The sequence below is a fragment of the Equus przewalskii genome, chromosome 18, assembly GCF_037783145.1.
Source record: "Equus przewalskii isolate Varuska chromosome 18, EquPr2, whole genome shotgun sequence".
Lineage (NCBI taxonomy): Eukaryota > Metazoa > Chordata > Mammalia > Perissodactyla > Equidae > Equus > Equus przewalskii.
Genome location: NC_091848.1, coordinates 19,706,193 through 19,721,437, shown reverse-complemented (window position 1 = coordinate 19,721,437; position 15,245 = coordinate 19,706,193). Strand labels below are relative to the sequence as shown.

Below are 15,245 nucleotides of genomic sequence, written 5' to 3'. Positions count from 1 at the left end.
TCTGTGCCCATCTTCCTCTACTTTATATGTGGGACGCCTGCCACAGCATGGCTTGCCAAGCGGTGCCATGTCCGCACCCAGGATCTGAACTGGTGAACCCCCAGCGGCTGAAGTGGAACGTGTGAACTTAGCCTCTGCACCACTGGGCCGGCCCCTATTTCATCTTTTTAATGGGGATATTGTGACGTGACGGCAGAAGCATATGACTGAAGCGAGAAGACTCAAGTTCAAGTTGCAGTCCCACTACTCACTAGCTTTAAGACCTTGGATAGACACCTAACCATTCAGTCTATATTGCCTTCTTCAGACAAAGGAAGGGGGAAAGAAGTATTTCTCAGAGTATTTGTGTGTCAAATAAGATGATTTGGATGGCTATGTTCTACTGCTTCTAAAATATTATACAAATGCAAGATGTTATTACAATACTGGTAAAACATATCATCTCAGAACACTACTCAAAGCACAGTAAAATCAGAGAAAAATAATATTCTTAAAAATCTGTGATTACCAAGATGCTCGCCATTATCAAGTCAATCTATATTTGTTTTTTTACTACCATTTTGGAGGAGAGAATGTCACAAATGAGCTATAACAATAGAAATTTGCACTATAATATGCAGCCATCACGATTTTCTTTATAGTCTTAGGGTTTTCTGAATGTTACTTCATTTAAAATTTTATACCACATAATAACGCTCTGAAGACTTTTGTTTGACTTAAGCCAAAGCTGATGATGAGTTTAAAGTTCCTTTTCTCTGTTTCTGGTATTTTTAATTCTTACAGAATATTTTACTTTATATGTAAAAGACATTGAAACATTTGCTCTTCAAATAAGAATATGCAGTGATAGCAAAGCTGATATACATTGGCATTCACATTTTTTGGTAGGAATATGAAGAGAGTTCACCATATTTACTCCAGTCTTACTCTTTCTCATATTCGACAACTTTCTCTTGTCCCTTCCACAAGAATCAAAGACTATCAAATATAAATAAATAAATCTACAAAGACATGAAATTTGGGCTAGAAGTTCAATAGTAAAAAGAAAAATTAAATATACCAAATTCCATCTTTAGGTGACTATTTTGCTTCTCCTTTTATTGTCCGTGGAATCGCACACAGGACAATACCGTTACAGATCTCTGAGATGTGTACCTTCCCGGTGTAACGGAACCACTTATGAATAAAAACGCATTGTTAGGGAGTTTTCAGTCCCAGAGTTAACGCATTCATTGGTTTTTGTGCTGTACGACTTCTATTTCTGTGTGTTCTTCCCACCATAAATTCATCATCATCTTTGTTCTTTTTCATTAAAATAACAGTTATTTACTGTGTTCTCACTTAATTTGAAGCCCGAGGTGATACAGATCAATAAGACTGGAAGATAAATTTCACAAAGTTGTCAGAAAAATATGATTATATACCTGAATTTTAAAAATTCAGGCTACAACTGCTGCCACCAGCTTTATTTATTCTAGACAGGAAGTAGTAAAATTTATGTCATAAGTCTAAACCTCAAATTATTGTCCTATAAAATATCTTTCACCTAGGCACTCAGAATCTCATTAGTTTCTTTATCGTTTTGAAACTGCTAGGCCCTTAGAATTCTTATGTGGAATGTGAAAAACGAAGGAAAAGTTGTGGTAGTCCACTTAATTTTTGACTCCTAATTTTTCTCACCCTAAACTTAATCTCTTCCTTCCTCCCCTCCATATTTCGTTAGTAAGTTCAGGAATATTATGCAAACTTTAATCGGTTGAGTTACCTTAGCAACAGTGGACCTGAAGTTCTCAGGAAGGAGATTTCAACTGTGTCAGGCAAAGGTATTTTTCCTTCCAATTATATTCCTCTGTAGTTTCACCTTTAGGAAGAAAGCCTATTTAAAAATATGTAATTTATAGAAATCTTCCGTTTCCAAGGATTTGGTAATTTTTCCCTTTCTTTTTCTTCACTCAAATTTTAAAGGTATTTTCAGACAAGGCGGAAATAATTTAATCCAAGTACTGACATTTTCAAAACTGTAGTCTTTTTCCTAATATTCTCTGTTGACTGCTCAGGAACGAAAATAGCAGTCATAAAAGTAAAAATAAATAATACGAATTGAGGTTCTGCATCCCGCTTTGTTTTACAAACTCCTGGTTACTCGCACAATTTTTGAAACTTCCTCTCCACCCGGCAGAGTTCTGTGCACCGCCTCCACTAATTGTTTTACCCACAAGTCCTGGGTGGTATTCTAATTCCCACAAGAAGAGGAGACTTCAGCATTCCTCTGGCTATGTGCCTTGTCTTTGTTATCTTTGCAAAGCTTTCCTTTAGTAATAGCTACTTGATTCCCGTTGTGCAGCCATGTAGAAACTCCAGACGGGCAAACACACCAAGGCATGTTACAAAAATATGATGAGCATCAATGAAGAAACTTTGGGATATGAACGTTAATCTTCCTTTTATCTGGCCATGAACCAAAAAATCTGGTCTGACTTTCCGAATTATCCATGCAGTTCACTCTTGTCATGCAGAGGTGAATCAGGAGTCAACCTTCTTTTAGTGGCAATGCCTTTATTTTGGAAAATGTTACAGCTGCAGCCAAAGATGTAGAGATTTCCTTAGTTCCCATTTCTAAGAGCATCCTCATGCAGATTCCTGGCTGGAAATGCAGGGCTCTTCGGGGTTATCCTTAGTCATTTCCACTGGGCCACTTTGTCCTTGGATGGTGTTTGTTTTCCTAGATCGAGCATGCTCAAGAGATGTTCCCCACCTGTCTAAATCTGTTCACAGATTCCATATGAGAGGTACTTGCTAATTTTATTTCATGGTTAAAAAAATAAATTAAAGCTGTCTGTACTTCTTGCCAGTAGAAATTCATGATCCATAGTTGGTTGAGATACAATTTGTTCCTCATTTAAATACAAGGTTTCTTGAACTAAGCAGATTAGTACGTCCAAATATCACGATCTGATTCGTCAGGGAGTCTCCTTGGTAACTAGCTTTTTTTCTTTGATGATTTGTGTTTTGGGAAAGTTATTTCAATTAATGATGAAGAAACTAAAAGTTGTACACCACATACACATAGGGACCTAGGACACGCATCCCTAAAATGGCATTATTAAAAGGACAGTTTCCTATTTGCAAAAATGTGGGAGCATCAAGGTCTCTCTCTTTCTAACACAATGAAATGGTTGGGAATGGGTTATGGAAGAGCACTAGTTAGATTTATGGGTTTTAAAAATGATGTTTTTAAACAGTGTGTCATAATCATAATCTCACAAGGACGTGGGGTTGTGGTACTCAGTGCTTTTTCACAAAGCCTGAGGGAGTTTCCACTTTAATTAACCAGTTTCCACTTTAATTTGCAACTTGCTGGCACTCATCTCTAATTTAAAAGGGTAAAAGATAATTTACTTAGAAAATATTGACTGGACTATTAAATGCTTAACTAAATCTTCTTCTCCCACTTTGTACCTATCGTTGCTTCTTCCTTCAGACTGATACTGTTTAAAAGAGGCAGCACTTGCTAGACTTTGGGGATATTATTGATAAACTTCATAGTGAGGGGATAAAAACTGCTCAGATCTGGGGTTAATAATCTCATGACAAAATCATTCCGCCTGCAAGCCAGTAGCCCTGCAAAGCAATGTGGCTATGTTATGCAAAAACAATCTGACTAAAGTATTAAATATTAATTCCTTAATTTAAAAAGTGAGTCAGTGTTGATGTAGCTGGCTGATTTGGCAAGGATGAGCAATAGATGTCTTGCTCTCTTGCTGCCTTTTGACGGTCGGAATGCTCACAGGCTGATATTGTAGTGCTAACCCTATGTGTCAGTGTCACAGACAATAGTCACCCCATGGGGTCTATGAAAGATCCATAAATGGAGCCATCTCAAGTATGGCTTCCTTGGGCTAAACTAGAGGATCATTATCGCTAATTGTGGCCTATTTCATGAGCTTTTCAAATACTGACAGCTACTCGTCCTAGCACCAACCCACTCCTTTCTATCAAGGGCAGTCAGTGGCAGAGCTTGGGCGTGAACGCAAACCCAGGCCTGCTTCACTTCACACCCTTTCCTCTTCCCCAAGATCACTCTAGCTTGTTACCAAGGACTTCTCTTCTCAGTCTGCGACCCCATACCCAGGTGGAATTAGGCAGAGGCACCTTCTCTGGGGGAGTGTTCAGCAGTCAATGTTCTGAAGGAGAAGAGCATGAGAAGAAGGAGGGAGGGCCTTCCAGATGGGTGAAGGATTTATGTATTTACTTAAGCAAGAAAGGGAGAATGTAGCAGATGAGTGTGTTTGATCAGTGTTTGATAACACTGGAAATCAGGATCATTAGCAAAAAGAAGCAGTTGGTGGGTGAAGGTTAAACTGAGATCTAGGCTGTGCTGTCCAATACGATAGCCACCTGCCACATATGGCTATTGAGCCTTTGAAACGCGGCTAGTCTGAATTGAGATGTGCTGTAAGTGTAAAATATACATCTGAGTTTGAATACTTAGTACAGAAAAGAAGACTAAATATTTCATTAATAATTTTTACATGATATAACATTTTAGACATATTGGGTTAAAGAAAATAAACCATCAAAATTAATCACAGCTGTTTCTTTTTACTTCGTTTTAATGTGGCTACCAGAAAATTTAAAATTACATACAAGCCTCACATTTGTGGCCTGCAGTATACTTCTATTGGACAGTGTTGACATGGAGTTTGACTTTGAGCAGAATATTGCTTAGGAAATGCTGAAGAAAACAGCTGAGCAGATACTTGAATAAAACGAAAATTATACTTGAAGATTCTGTTCTTGTGACTGTTGCAGCTTAGAAATCTTTGTAGGGAGAAGACACTAGAGGGAGGGAAGATATAACCAATAATAATTATCATTATTATTTTTTTTCCTCCCCAAAGCCCCAGTGCATAGTTGTGTATCCTACTTGTAAGTCCTTCTGGTTCTTCTATGTGAGCTGCTGCCACAGCATGGCAACAGACAGATGGGTGGTGTGGTTCCATGACTGGGAAATGAACCCAGGCCACCAAAGGAGTGAGAGTGCTGAACTTTAACCAATAGGCCATCAGGACTGGCTCGGATAACAATTATTGTGTATAGACTATCTGCCAGGCATACTAGTCCATTATCCCTCTTAATTCTCAAATCAACCTTGGTTTGTAAGTATTCTTTCTACTTCACAGATGAGAAAATTGAGGTTTAGAAATGCGAAGTAAATTGCCCCAAATTACCTAACCTAGGGAGGGAAGATTGCAGATTCAAACTCAGATCTGCTCCAGTCCTTCCACTTAACTAGGGAGGTGGAGAAGAGTGGCAAGACAACTGGGGACGTGACTGTGGGGATGGGGGACATCTAGAAAACACTGCAACAGAAAAATTATCAAGAGCACTGGAGATACAGAGCGAGGTGAGAGAAAGTCCCAAGTCCCAAGTTAAGGATTATGCTGATGAAAAAGCTCTACTCTCTCCAAAACCCATTCCATGGAGTCATCCCAATAACATACATTTATTGGTCTCTCACTGTATGCAAGACAATGTCTAGCAGGATAGGAGGCAAAGATAACCGTAAATATAGTCTCTAGTCTCTTGTCTACTTGGGAAGGCAAGAAAAAGACCTCTGAAACAGTTGAATGGTAACAAAGCTTGGGGTAGTGAAAATAATGGTACCTGACTAGGAGTTAGGAGGTGTACGCTCTTTTACACCCTGGATCTTTGGATAACTGGCAGGATGACATTGTACAAGCTACTCAAACTTCTAGCGTTCAGTTTTCTTCTCTGTGAAGTTGGCATAACATTATCTCTTCATGGCTGTTGTGAGGACCAAAATCTGAATGAGGCAATGTATATGAGTATGCCTTACGAATTGTAAAGGGCTATACCTGACTTGAAAATCCATTCATTAGCTGTTACTGGGTTGGAGAGATATAGGACCATTGTTTCTTGGGTCCATTGTTAAGTCCACAGATGTCAGGCTTCTGACTCCTTCCTAATAGCACCTGAATGTGAATAGCATTGACTGAGTCAGTAACATTTATTGAGCACATATAACTAACTGTTATGTCTTACAGCAACTCTGTAAAGTTGGTCTCTTAGCCCTATTTTACTAATGAGAAAACCAAAGCTCTGAGTTTTAGTAACTCTGTTAGTAAGTGTGAGAGATGTCCTTAAATCTATGTTCTCTCATACAAAGTTATGTGCTCTTGCCTCCAACTCCCAGAGTCTGATTCCGTGGGTCTGGAGTAGGGTCCAGACATCTGTATATTTTTTAAAACTTCCCGGTGATTGCAGCAGGTGTCTAGGCTCTGGAACCTCAGCTCTAGAAAGCTCTTGAACATCTTTGGTGACAAGTGTTGTCTTGTGGGGCAGCTGGGAGCTCTGACTGTTAGAACAGTCCAAATTTGCCTCCAGCAGCTTCTACTGATTGGCCCAATCCTATTCTGAAGGAACACAGAGGGAGCCTAAAAATCTTTCAGTGACACCCCTCCAGACACTTCAGGTGTTCTTCACGGGCCTGTGTTGAAGGCATCTGGGGTCCCTTCATAAGAGGTAGTCCCACAAAGTCTTTAAACTCCAAGTCTATTATTTCTTTCTTCTCTGGAACACTCCTTGCTGAGAGAATAGAGAGGCGAGAATTAAAGGATGGGTCACTGATGAGGGAGTTTAATGAGGAGTGGGTGAAACCAGGAGAGTGCTGTCCCTCTGGATGCCTGGAGTAGATGTACATAAATGCAGTAGACAGCCGTGGTGAGAGACATCAGAGACGTGACCTCAGTAGCTTCAAGAGCCAAAAAGAGAATTTAGAAATTCCTGGTATTAGAATTTGATTTTAATATTTCTTTTTTCAGTAATATGAAGTATTTTAGTTGTGTTTCTATTTTTCTGTCTTTTCCATTCCCCAAATGACAAAAACAAAACAAAGCAAACTCTTCAAAACTAAAGAAAAAAAAGGTTTGGATCAAGAACAGTGCAAGAGAATGACAGCCAGCCTCCAGACAGCGAGCTAGGAGGTGTAGAAGCTGTCAGCACAGCAGGAGGACGTAAGCAGTCCTGGAATAAGTGTGCTTCCAGCCAGACAGGCCTTAAAGAGACCTCTGGGGCCTCACTAGGCAGGCGCTGGTAGAGTCAGATTAAAAGAAAAGGCACAGCCTTTCTGCCATCTCCAGCTCCCTCTAACCTTATCTGTCTCCCACAGGCTTTGCTTCAACTTTATTGGGATTATGGAAGATGTGCAGTCTCACTCCAGAAAAAGAGGGAGTGGGAGGCAGAAACAATTGGCTGCTAATTTGTGTGCAGGGGGATGCTTTAGGGCTCCTCGGCGTCTCCTGCAGTCTGAGGCGGATCCTATCCATCCTCCCCCACTGTCATATGCCAAGGTCACACTCTATGCTCTCCTCCAACTGCTTGGGGGAAGAGGCCTGAAATGGGTCTTTAGGTAACATTTCCAAGGACAGAGCATCTTGTGAATCGGGGCATTTTAAGCCACCCTGCCTCAACTTCTTGTTGGAAAAAATGAGGGAAATATGCACCTAAATAAAATGATGAGAGCCTAGGAATGGTGAGTACAGCTCGGCTTTTACCGTATCTAGGGAGTTTTCAAATCTTTGTAGGTACTTCTCAGCCCATTTGTTCTAGCTTTTGGTCATCTATATTTTACCTGTCAACCCTGGAGGTCAAAGAGGGCAGAGAAGGTGGGCATAGATTGAGCATAAGTTCCCTCTGTTTCCAGAAATCCTGAAGTGTGCATGTGGCCTCTCTAGTCCCTGAGACCTCCTTGAACAGAATCTTTACCACCTGCTTTTTTTTCCCCTTTGGTATCTAAATCAGCATGCCACTCAGTCTGCCTTGTGTATAATATTTCCATGTGTCCATACACACCAATAGACTATAGGCTAAAGAGGAAAACTTGTGTTTATGGAATATCTACTGAAAATCACACTGTCCTAAAGATTTTATTGTTCATTCATTCATTTCACTGATATAAATTGAGCCCTTACTTAAGAACATCTCGCATTAGTAATGGAAGTAGACATGTTCATGTAGATTACGTCTTTCATGGGATGCAGTCAACAAACAAACTCATCAGTGAACAAAACAGTTACAGCTTATTGTTAAGTGTTAACAAAGGTGTAAACAAGGTACTGTGACAGAGAATAATGGAAGGATCTATTTTAGAAAGAGAGTCAGGAAAGGTCAATAGGTCCCATTTAAATTAAGCCCTGTAAGGTGATGAGAAGGTCACAATCATGCCAGCACCAGGTCACTACATGTCCCCACATTATTCCAGGACATGTTGGTCTCCTCTCCACTGCTCGCATAGAATACGAAAACATTTTCCTGTCTTTCTGCCCTTTCTCTTTCTGGTCCAGGCAGTCAGAAGAATCCCCAGCTGAGGAGGTCTTCTGAGTCTTCATATACTGGTGACTCTGTGTGTTGCGGGCATATGTCAGAGATGAAGTGATCAGCCTGCACAAAATATCTCCCAAAGCAGCTCCCTTTTGATCAGCCATTCCCATCAGGCTGCCACATTCAGGGAAGATAAACAAAAAGAAGTTCTGTTCTGGTTTTCTTAAATAATATTACCAGGTTTTCCTCCTTTCTGCTACCTTCTTCCTCTTTCTATGTCTTTTTGCCTAACTTCTTATAAACTCTGGTTCTCTCTACGTGGTGTACAGACTACAGGCCAGGAGTGTCAGGAGGAGACTGGGAAACAAAGCACAAAGCTGCTGGTGGGAAGAGAAAACAAGCAGGGCCAAGGGCAGGGGAGGGGAGAGGGGAGTGTGGTGATTGATCTGGGCCAACACAGGGGCTACCCTGAAAGAGAGAAGGCCGAGTCATGCCCTGGTTTCCTGCTGGTCAGGTTTCAGTGTGTGAGCCCCTTCCCATGCCTTCTGTCTTTTGTCCTGCCTGTTGTCCTCATTCCTCTGATTTGTTCCGTTGTTCGAAGTCTAAAGTTGTCCTTTGTATAATAATACAGGAAAAGCAATATCATTCATAAAATTACAAATAAGTGGATGGTGGAGAGAAATCCCTGAGCCAAAAGGCCTCCTGTGAACTGATCTCAACATGAGAGCATTTGACTTCACATTTCCAGAGCCCTGGCAACTGTTTTGTTTAATTGAGTTTTACTTATATTGACGGGGGCAAAGGTTATGTTATGAGGAAATGGAAGTTAGGCTAAAGACACCTTCTCTTCTCTGGCAGGTTGAGTCACTCTCTTTTTTGGCTGTGGTGAAGACGGCAGTTGGCTCTGGACTCTGAGCACTGCCTGAGGCTGACCAACTCTGCGGCCCAGGGCAGGCCACTTGCCTTCTCTGAATCTCTGTTTCTTCATCTGACATGGGGGATGATTTTATGCCTCCAGCACTCTTGGGAGGAGTCAGTGATATAATGCTGCTGAAAGGTTTTGAATCCTGTAAAATGTTAAACAAATGGGAGCTATTATCTTTCTCTGGCATGGAAAGGTCAGGAATAAGTGAGTGTCAGGCAAAACATGAGAACATTTCTTGGAGTATGGGCATCTTGATTCCGCTACCTGGGACAGTGTGTCAGGCCCCAAGGTTGCCTTCAGAACTTTTGCTGGGAGAGGTTACTTTACCCCCAAGCGGGTTATGTTCTGCCTCAGGATGGGTTATTGTTACTTGGGTGCCAATGAAAAACTTGGAGCTTATGGTGGGATGTTTGATGAGATTGGGGTGGCAGTGGCGGGGGACTGAGGGGTCTCCTCAGGAGGAGGGAGGTGGTGCAAACAAACCCAACATGCCAGCACTCTCCTTTTGCAGAGGCAGTAAGGTGAGCTTGGAGACAATGGTGGCAGCTGGAGGAGAAAACTGGATGGGTAAAGAGGATGTGAGGGCAGAATTTGGATATTGGGGAGAAAGGAGAGCAATGAAGGAGCCCTCCTGTTAATCTCCCTGTACTATCCCTCTCTGTGTGTCTGGGTCTCTATCGTCTGTCCACCTCTCTGTCTGCCAACAATTGGACTGCAGCCTGCAGCCTGGTGTGAAACCCTCATCATTTGTGCCCACTGAGCTAATCTTGTCTCTCATACCTCTGAGTGTGTCTAGGCTCTCAGGTTGGATTTGTGTCCTGGGCGGCTTCTAGTTCCTTACTAGGGCCTGAGCCCTGCCATGATGCCAGCCTGCTTACACTAACCTGCTCCGCTCCCCAGGCCTGTGTGCTTTCTCCAAATCTCTGCTTCAGCCTGGTTTAGGAGCATTAACAGGGGCCTGGGGGCAAAGAGACTTGAGTTTGACTACTGATTCCATCTTATACTGGCTGGGTGAGTTCAGGCAGCTAATAATCCTTTCTGAGCCTCAGTATTCTCATCTTTAGAATGGGGATAAAATATTAGTGTTTTGAACATTTATGAGATAATGTATGTAAAGTACCTAATAGACCTGACACATAATATGTGGTGAATAAATGGTTGGTATAATGATTGTTATGGTTATTCCACATGGAGGTGCTCCTACCTGACAGACAGGAGACCAGAAACTCCTCCATCCCCTGGATCTGAAGGTTTCAATATCAGTCCTCATTTTGTAATGATGCTGTGGACTCTCTGATTTATACCCTGGCTTCTATTATTCATGGGATGCTTAAAACTGGGTCCATTCTCCTGTCCCCAGAAAGGGTCTGGAGTAGAGTAGATAGTTCTACTTTTAGATATGCTTTTCCAAGAAAACATGTGAACACAGATCAAAGATTCTCTATATTTATCAAAGCAAACACTTTTTTAAAAAAACACCTAAGGAAAAAGCTCAGATGCTGACGTGCGGTCTTTACTTACCCACGCTTGCACTTGCTCAGGTTTTGTCCTGAGTCTGCCCCGAGCAGGTGTGTCAGAAGTTCTGACATCGACAGAACTCAGTCCCTGTGGGAAACTGACAGTTCATTCTTCTAAACTTAACTTCACCTTGGCCTCCTTGGAGTGCCCTCAGAAACATGGTAGTGGTAGCTAGCTCGATGCAACTTAGAGGAATAAACTCCATTATTTTAAACTTCATCAGGTTCTAGAAGTCTTGGCAGGCATTTACTACTCAGTGATTTAAATACACCAGGATTTTCACCAATGCTTATTAAAAGGCTCATTAGGCTTTTAAATACTAGTAGCTTTTATAATAGGACATGTTGATGAGTGAATTAAAAATGAATCAAAATCTTATTGTGAAATTATATCATTCTTCATTCAACATTTAACAAATATTTCCTGAATACCTACCACGTGCCAGACCCATGGTGCTGAGGACTCAAACAATGCAAATCTCTTTCCTCCTGACACTTCCCTTCTGTTGTAACAATGAGTAAAGGAAATACAGAAATTACATATTGTATTTGAAGATAATAAGTGTCCTAGGGAAACATTAGATAGAAAAGGAGGATGGGAAGCGCAGGAGTTGCAATTATAATTATTGTGGTCAGAGAGTCTTATTAAGAACATGAGAGTGAGCTGCATGAAATTCTGGGAGAAGAGCATTCCAAGCAAAGAAAGCAGCAGATGAAAAGGGCCCTGAGGCTGGAGCATCCCACCTTGCTCCAAGATTAGCAGGGAGGCCATTGTGGCTGAACTGGACTGAGCAAGGAGGAGTCATAGATGATGTCAGGTTGTGGTGGCCAGTTTGTGAAGGGCCCCGGAGGCCACTGTAAGGACTCTGGTTTCTATCCTGAGAGAGGTAGGTTTTGAGAAGGGGAGGGTCATGAGCTGACTTGCCTTTTAACAGGGTCACTCTGCTCCATTGGGAATAGACTGTAGTGGGAGGAAGGTAGAAGCAGGGAGACCTGCAATAATTGAGATGAGAGATGAAGGCAGTTTTCATTAGTGTGGTGGAATTGGTGGTGTCAGATTCTGGCTGTGTTTGAACATAAGATCAATCAGACTTGCTGATGGATTAGATGTAGGGAATGAGAGAGAGGAGTTAAGGATACCTCCTAGAGTATCCTTATCCTCAGTTGCTTCAGCAACTGAGAAGTGACCGTTGATTGAGAAGAAATGAGTGTGGGTGAAATACATTTGGAACGAAGTAAGGTATTCAACTTAAAATGCTAATTATAAAGATATAAATTAGATAGCCAAGTGGAGATGTTGAGTAGGAAGTTGGATCTGTGAATGTGGAGTCCAGGGTAGAAATATAAGGAGTTGTGAGCTTATAAAAGATATTTATAGCTATGACATTAGTTTAAGTCATCTAGGGAGTGAGTGTAGAAAGAGAAAAGAGGAGGCGGGAGAGATGAGGAGTAAACAAAGGAAACTGAGAAAGAGTGGCCAGTGGAGTAAAAAGAAAATCAGCAGTGCGTGATGTTCTGAAGCGAGGAAAGAAAGGAGGGAGGGATGAAAATCAGCTGTGTCAAATGTTTCTGAGACGTAAACAAAGTGAGGCCTGAGAACTGATATTTTGATCGAACAAATAGAGGTTTGGGTAAACTTGATAAAAACAATGGATGGAGTTATGTGGGTAAAAGTCTAATTGAAGTGAACTTAAGAAGTTTCCTTCTTAAGGAAGAGAAGAATTGGATTGAGTATAGACAGACTTTTAAAGGAACTTTACAGTAAAGAAAAGTAGAAAAATTGGGCAGTTCCTGTAGGGAAGTGGAATCAAGAAAAGATACTTGAAGGATTGGGGACTAGTAACCTGCCTTTAGGTTGATGGTAACGCCTCCACAGAGAAGAAAGAGTTAATGATGCAGCGTTGGAGCACTATTTTGGGTGGGCATGGAATCTAGTGCGCAAACGAAGTGTTGCTCTCCCCTGGGAGCTTGGACAGTTCATCTGCAGTAAGAGGAGGGAAGGCAGGACTTATGAACACAGATGCTGGTAGATGGCTGAGTGTGATGGTGGGAGTGTGAAGGAGTTCTCCTATGATTGTCCCTGTCTCTTTAGCGATGTAGGAACTGAGATCATCAGCTGAGAGTGAAGATATAGGAGAATGGAGTGGAGATATGGGAAATCGGAAGATACAAAATTGAAAAACACTACATTTGGCAATAGATGAGGGAAATATATTCTCCCTTAGACCTACTTGAAATTTAGGGTCATGAATAAAAAGTGAGACTATTTTGCATTATTATAGACTTGTATCCAGCCATATTCAATTGCATGGGCACAACTGCAGAATAAGTGGAGAGCTGAATTTAACCAGGGCTGAAGTTTTGCCAAGTGAGTGTGACAAAGTATGAGGGGGCAAGGGAATTGAAGATGCATGCAAAGGAATGATAAAAAATAATTGGTTGTGGACTGTAAGCTGGGTAAGAGAGAAGGTGAAATAAGGACATGAGGGAGGTGAGAGACAAAGAAAGGGTGGTATGATCAGTGGATTGTAGATCTTGGTGCTGTCAGTGGTTTTTGGCAAGGCACAAGAGGAAATGAGCCAGAGAGACAGGAGGCGGTGGTCAGAGTGAGATGTTTCAAATTTAGATATGGACATGTTGCAGGTTTTGGTAAGGACAATTCTGGAGGAATGACCCTGGGAGTGACTGGCTGAGATAGGAAGGTGGACAATATCATTGGAGAAGAGGAGTTTCAGAGACTGAAAGGGCAGCCTTTTAGAAGACCCATCAATGTGAATAATGAAGTCATTAAGAATTTGAAGAATTCCCCGAACTTAGGTAAAGATATTGAAAGCATTAGTTGAGGATACACTGTCACCTTCCTTAGCATGCACAAATCAAATGTAGTTCACTATGGCATTTCCCTATGGGTGTATGCAATCATGAAACCAATGTTAGTACAGACCCTCCTGTATGTTAGGGGCCTCACCTCTGAACTTTACTAAGCAAACTTTACGTCCCTCTAGGCTAGTAGTCATCCTTTGACTTATCTGCTTTCCCAACCCCCCACAAGCTCTTTAAGGCAGAGGTGATATTGTTACTCGTAGCTAGCCTCAGAAGCTGCCATGGTGCCTCTACAGGTGCTCAACAGACATTTGTTATGTGTAGCACACAGCGCTTAAGAACACTGATTCTGAAGTCTGACGCACCTGGGTTCTGATCCCAGTTGCCTCTTATTAGCCACATACCCCTGGAAAGACACTTAATCCCACTTCTTCATCTGTTAAATGGGGACAACAATAACACCCCCTTATTGGGACGTGTAGTCAGGAGTTGGTGAGATAAGGTTTTATCTGTAAATTGCTCGTTTAGTCCTGGCTCATAGAAAATGCATAGTAAATTTTAACTTCTGATGCATGAAGGCAATCAGACTTCATGTTTGACTGGGTTATTTCAAGAATGGCATGCTTCCACATCAGCCAGCACTGTGCTACAGTCCTTTAGAGGAAAAGGGAATTGGGAGCAACCTGACTCTCTGGTCTCCAGTGATCCGGTAACAGGCCCAGTGAGAGATGATGAAAGAATAATTCTTTTTTATGTCAGTAGAGCACTTCATGAGCTTTGTTAGCTAAAGGTATGCACGCCTCTGTACATGCAGCCCAGGAAATGCAGTGTCTCTGTCTCCACAGCTTCCCAATGAACTGAGAAGTGTCGCCGGTTCCTGCGTGTGTTGTCCGTGATTGCATTATTGTACCACATGTTGGTTAAACCAGAGCGCATAGATATGATAAATGCTCATTGACAAGCACAGAAACTACTCTTTCACACAAAGGCACAATTAAAGAACTGCTCCTAGGCTCTTTGTTTTCAGGGAAACCAGGACGGTCCCAGAGCAGGGTGAAGTGGGCTAAAATGCACACTGTCTCACACCGTGTAGTCTTTTCCTGCTCCTCATTAAGCCCCCCATCCTTTTGATTGACCAGAAAACTGTGGTGTGGAACATCAATTTCACCTTCTGTCTGTATCCTGTATTTTTCTCCCTAAGCTCGGAGCTCGCTGCTCTGAGACGCTGGGGGCTTAGCTAATGAGTCTAGACTGCTCATTTTCTCTGCTTAGCGGACGGGAGCACCTGTCATGTGTGGGCAGACGGCCTCTCTGGAGGTTGGGCAGTGGTGGTGTGTTCGGACCTTCTTTCTCTTTCCGAATGCCACAAGGTTGCACAATTAAGGAAGAGTCAAAACATCTTGTGTCAGCCCTCAAAGCAGCTGAAAAGTGCCTCTTCTGGTATTTTAGGTTGGAATTTTAGTGGAATTACTCTGAATTGGAAACTTTAAAAGAAACTTTTTCTTTCAATGAGCCTGGAAGTTTTTTGGGAAGGAAATAGGTGTTTTGATTTCCTCTAGATATCTTTAGATCTCTACAGTTTCAAACCAACGTCAAACAAGTACTCTGTTTTCTTGTAGCCTGTGTGTTTGTACGTG

At 41.8% G+C, this 15,245-nt stretch overlaps 1 protein-coding gene across 6 annotated transcripts in view; it reads right to left on the bottom strand.

Moving 5' to 3' along the window:
* Window positions 1-15,245, bottom strand: part of KCNMB2 (potassium calcium-activated channel subfamily M regulatory beta subunit 2) — a 224,279-nt gene that overhangs the window by 106,038 nt on the left and 102,996 nt on the right. The window contains exon 1 of one of the 6 annotated variants that reach the window (XM_070582405.1): window positions 1,766-6,775. The exons of the other annotated variants lie outside the window; for them this stretch is intronic. The gene's annotated coding sequence lies outside the window, so the exon portion shown is untranslated. Of the gene's footprint in view, window positions 1-1,765; window positions 6,776-15,245 lie in introns of those variants that run through there. 6 annotated transcript variants of the gene reach the window in all.